This window comes from Schistocerca piceifrons, unplaced genomic scaffold, assembly GCF_021461385.2.
Source record: "Schistocerca piceifrons isolate TAMUIC-IGC-003096 unplaced genomic scaffold, iqSchPice1.1 HiC_scaffold_961, whole genome shotgun sequence".
In the NCBI taxonomy this organism is placed as follows: Eukaryota; Metazoa; Arthropoda; class Insecta; order Orthoptera; family Acrididae; genus Schistocerca; species Schistocerca piceifrons.
This window is the reverse complement of record NW_025729236.1, coordinates 170,001-175,000: the sequence shown is the minus strand read 5'-3', so window position 1 is coordinate 175,000 and position 5,000 is coordinate 170,001. Positions and strand designations below refer to the sequence as shown.

The following is a 5,000-nucleotide window of genomic DNA, read 5'->3' as shown; positions in this document are numbered from 1 at the left end:
GGCTCCACTCCTGGTGGTGCCCTTCCGTCAATTCCTTTAAGTTTCAGCTTTGCAACCATACTTCCCCCGGAACCCAAAAGCTTTGGTTTCCCGGAGGCTGCCCGCCGAGTCATCGGAGGAACTGCGGCGGATCGCTGGCTGGCATCGTTTATGGTTAGAACTAGGGCGGTATCTGATCGCCTTCGAACCTCTAACTTTCGTTCTTGATTAATGAAAACATACTTGGCAAATGCTTTCGCTTCTGTTCGTCTTGCGACGATCCAAGAATTTCACCTCTAACGTCGCAATACGAATGCCCCCGCCTGTCCCTATTAATCATTACCTCGGGTTCCGAAAACCAACAAAATAGAACCGAGGTCCTATTCCATTATTCCATGTACACAGTATTCAGGCGGGCTTGCCTGCTTTAAGCACTCTAATTTGTTCAAAGTAAACGTGCCGGCCCACCGAGACACTCAATAAAGAGCACCCTGGTAGGATTTCAACGGGGTCCGCCTCGGGACGCACGAGCACGCACGAGGCGGTCGCACGCCTTCGGCTCGCCCCACCGGCAGGACGTCCCACGATACATGCCAGTTAAACACCGACGGGCGGTGAACCAACAGCGTGGGACACAAATCCAACTACGAGCTTTTTAACCGCAACAACTTTAATATACGCTATTGGAGCTGGAATTACCGCGGCTGCTGGCACCAGACTTGCCCTCCAATAGATACTCGTTAAAGGATTTAAAGTGTACTCATTCCGATTACGGGGCCTCGGATGAGTCCCGTATCGTTATTTTTCGTCACTACCTCCCCGTGCCGGGAGTGGGTAATTTGCGCGCCTGCTGCCTTCCTTGGATGTGGTAGCCGTTTCTCAGGCTCCCTCTCCGGAATCGAACCCTGATTCCCCGTTACCCGTTACAACCATGGTAGGCGCAGAACCTACCATCGACAGTTGATAAGGCAGACATTTGAAAGATGCGTCGCCGGTACGAGGACCGTGCGATCAGCCCAAAGTTATTCAGAGTCACCAAGGCAAACGGACCGGACGAGCCGACCGATTGGTTTTGATCTAATAAAAGCGTCCCTTCCATCTCTGGTCGGGACTCTGTTTGCATGTATTAGCTCTAGAATTACCACAGTTATCCAAGTAACGTGGGTACGATCTAAGGAACCATAACTGATTTAATGAGCCATTCGCGGTTTCACCTTAATGCGGCTTGTACTGAGACATGCATGGCTTAATCTTTGAGACAAGCATATGACTACTGGCAGGATCAACCAGGGAGCTGCGTCAACTAGAGCTGAGCAGCCGGCCGCCCGGGAGTGTGTCCCGGGGGCCCGCGCGAACACGCAAGCGTCCGCTCAATCATTCTGCAAACAGGAGGAGGCTGAGCTCCCCTGCACAATACACCTCGAAACCCTCTCAGGTCCCGGCGGCGCGCAGCGCCGTCCCAAGTACTTGGTCGGGTTCGAGAGAGGCGCAATCGCCCGGAGTTAGGCGAGTAGACGCTTTCGGTGCGACCACCCGTGCTCCCAACTGAGCTTGCCGCTGCCGACAGAGGCCCGGGAGCGTGCTGTCGTGGCATTGCCGGCGGGAGACAACACGCGCCACCTACGGTGACCGGCAGCTCCAACGCCAGCGCCACAGAAGGACAAAAGCCCCACTTGGGTGCCGAAGCGAACTCTCCCAGCACAGCGCACGCGCCAACACATCCGCACAGCTGCGATACAAACCACCAGCGAGAACCGCTGGGGCGACCGAGCAGCAGACGGCGTCGCGGCGCCGAGCGCCGGGCGGCGGCGCATCCTCAACGCACACAGTCCTCAATCGGACCAGCACACTGAAGATGTCCACCGCGCTTCGCACCGGGCCCGCGAGGACCTACTTTGGCCGCACGGCGCCGCGCGCAGGGTGCGCCGGCGCGCAGCTGCGACGCCTGCCGCGTCCGTCGGCCGGCGCGCCTGCCACTGGCCGCCCCCACCAGCCGGCTGTAGCGCGTGCGCCCACGCACCGCGCGGCCAGCACGCCGGGAGGCGCCCCCTCACCGGCCGGGGACGGTCCCACCCAGCCACCGCCGCGTATCGCTTCACACCCAGATGCCGTTCAGTTTCGTCGGCATGGTGGGTATCGCTGGAACAACCGGTTAGTACCTCAACCTACCGTCGCCATCACCGATTCACCCCTAGCGAGAACAACCGCACCACAACGGGTTACCATTTGTTCATTTGCGTAACTTCACCAGAAAACGTATGCGTCCATCGCCATTTGCAACTTCCACGATTATTGCATGCCTGTGTCAGGTGTCACACCACACTACGTCTGCCCACATACACGCAACAAAATGTGCACGCCTAGACAATACGTGGAAGGTGGCCCCCGTACGTATGCGATGTCCATTGCTCGAACGACTGTCAACCGGCCTCTGTAGCATGTCGCAGATATGGAACGCGGTGCACCATGCTATCACGGTGTGTGAGGAGAGACGACTAGGTCCGAATACATCAACAGACAGCTCATGCTGATCGCCATCCACGGCGTCCGTTCCTCCCACACGTCTCTATGGCGTACCACACTGCAATCCAGCTGTCATAGGGAGACGACACGTAGCTGCGTGCACAATATTTGCACTGTATGGTCCGCCGTTTTTGGGCGCAGTCGTTGTACGGTCACACATGTGCCACGATGTATCATTCAGTACATAAGGACGAATGTGCAGTACAGATTGTGGTTTACGCGTACGACATCAGCGGACAGTTGACACAGGCCGCACCACAACGTAGCCTGAGTACGTCGCATGCGAAGGGCATTGAACATGCAAACTTCTCACCAACCAGCTTGCGAAGGCAGGGGGCAAGGTGGGGACGTGGGGAGGTGTGGGGGGGGGGGGGGGCGCGGCATGTACGTCCTGCTGCCATCCACATTACAGTGTACAGCAGGAGCATGTGGAAAGTCAGCAAGACTTGCAAGGTGTTTAACATGAAGCGATACACAGGGGAGCGGGCAGTGCGAGTAGCGAACTATATTGCGAGGGTTGCGGGTGGGCAACACTACACTAATTGAACGAGTCGTATAACAATTACAGAGCAGGTTTAGGCGACAACGTGGGTTACGTTAGCGGACAACGTGGGTTACGTTAGCGGACAACGTGGGTTACGTTAGCGGACAACGTGGGTTACGTTAGCGGACAACGTGGGTTACGTTAGCGGACAACGTGGGTTACGTTAGCGGACAACGTGGGTTACGTTAAGGCACAACATGGGTTAGGTTAAGGCACAACATGGGTTAGGTTAAGGCACAACATGGGTTAGGTTAAGGCACAACATGGGTTAGGTTAAGGCACAACATGGGTTAGGTTAAGGCACAACATGGGTTAGGTTAAGGCACAACATGGGTTAGGTTAAGGCACAACATGGGTTAGGTTAAGGCACAACATGGGTTAGGTTAAGGCACAACATGGGTTAGGTTAAGGCACAACATGGGTTAGGTTAAGGCACAACATGGGTTAGGTTAAGGTACAACATGGGTTAGGTTAAGGTACAACATGGGTTAGGTTAAGGTACAACATAGGTTAGGTTAAGGTACAACATAGGTTAGGTTAAGGTACAACATAGGTTAGGTTAAGGTACAACATAGGTTAGGTTAAGGTACAACATAGGTTAGGTTAAGGTACAACATAGGTTAGGTTAAGGTACAACATAGGTGAGGTTAAGGTACAACATAGGTTAGGTTAAGGTACAACATAGGTTAGGTTAAGGTACAACATAGGTTAGGTTAAGGTACAACATAGGTTAGGTTAAGGTACAACATAGGTTAGGTTAAGGTACAACATAGGTTAGGTTAAGGTACAACATAGGTTAGGTTAAGGTACAACATAGGTTAGGTTAAGGTACAACATAGGTTAGGTTCGGTTACACGTTGTTGTAAGGAAAGGTGTAGGGGGGGGGGGGGCGGGGGCGGCAGGTTCGTTGATAGTGATTATAGTAAGTGAATGCTTGTGACATGATCAGATTTGTCACGTCAGGATGCACCTTTGGCTTATTAGAGGCGGCGCTCCAATTCTATGCTTGTGTCACACCTGTGTCTTTGAGTCATGTCATTGTTTGTGCGCTGTGACAGGAGGTACTATTGTGATGTTGGGTGCACCGTTGTATAGGACATGTGTGGGTGTTGGTGCCTTATCTGCGCAATGGTGGATGTCGAAAGGGTGGGATATTCTATTTTCCGCATGGACCTCCTGGTCTGGTTGTGATAGTGTGGATTGTGTAATGTGGCGGAGAGGATGCACTGGATGTTGTTCCATGCTGGTGCTTACGTATTGTATGTGCGCCTGTTAGAAGCAGAGAGTGGTGCGTGATCAGAGTGTCTGGCTGACGTGTGGTTCCCATTGTGGGCAGACTCTTTCAGCATGTATACGGACAGTTGTATATATTTTCTGTAGTTTGATGGCTCTGCATTGATTACTAATCAGCGCCGTGTGTACGGGTAATCTGGTTCCAGTCCAAAATGTTCCATCTGTGTACATTAGTGACAAAGACTCCCCCCATGCAGTGGGGCTCGGTCTGTTATAACTCTTCCGCGTAATATATTTGCGCCACGTTTTTGCGACTGCGAGTGCGAGTGCGAGTGCGAGTGCAACGCGCATGGGGACCGACATGCTGATGGCTCGGTATCGGACGCCGTACAGTGAGCAACGCGATCGCGTCTCTCGCTCGTAAGTGGTACAGGTCGCGGCTCATGTATACGGACAGCGGGAATGTCGCATATTGGAAATAACTCTTCATGAAACGCAAGTTATAGGGGTGGATTGCACTTTACGAGTGCGGGAAACGTCCGCCGTTCATCCGCTGGAGGTGCGAGTTTGGCGGTTGGGGTGGTCCACGAACGGGTGCGGGTAGAGTCATTGCCGGTCCACGGCTTCGTGCGGCAGAGCCACTGGAGAATGGGTGCTATGGTCGACAGAGGCTGCAGGCTTTGTGGGTGGCGTCGAAAGGCGGGCACTGTGGCGCCATCGC

General features: G+C 53.8%; 1 non-coding gene across 1 annotated transcript in view; it reads right to left on the bottom strand.

The window, feature by feature from the left end:
• Window positions 1-1,272, bottom strand: part of LOC124774246 — a 1,909-nt gene extending 637 nt beyond the window's left edge. The window contains exon 1 of the ribosomal RNA XR_007015234.1: window positions 1-1,272. This exon is cut by the window's left edge and continues 637 nt beyond it. This is a non-coding gene — a ribosomal RNA (small subunit ribosomal RNA).
• Between the last annotated feature and the right edge of the window lie 3,728 nt (window positions 1,273-5,000).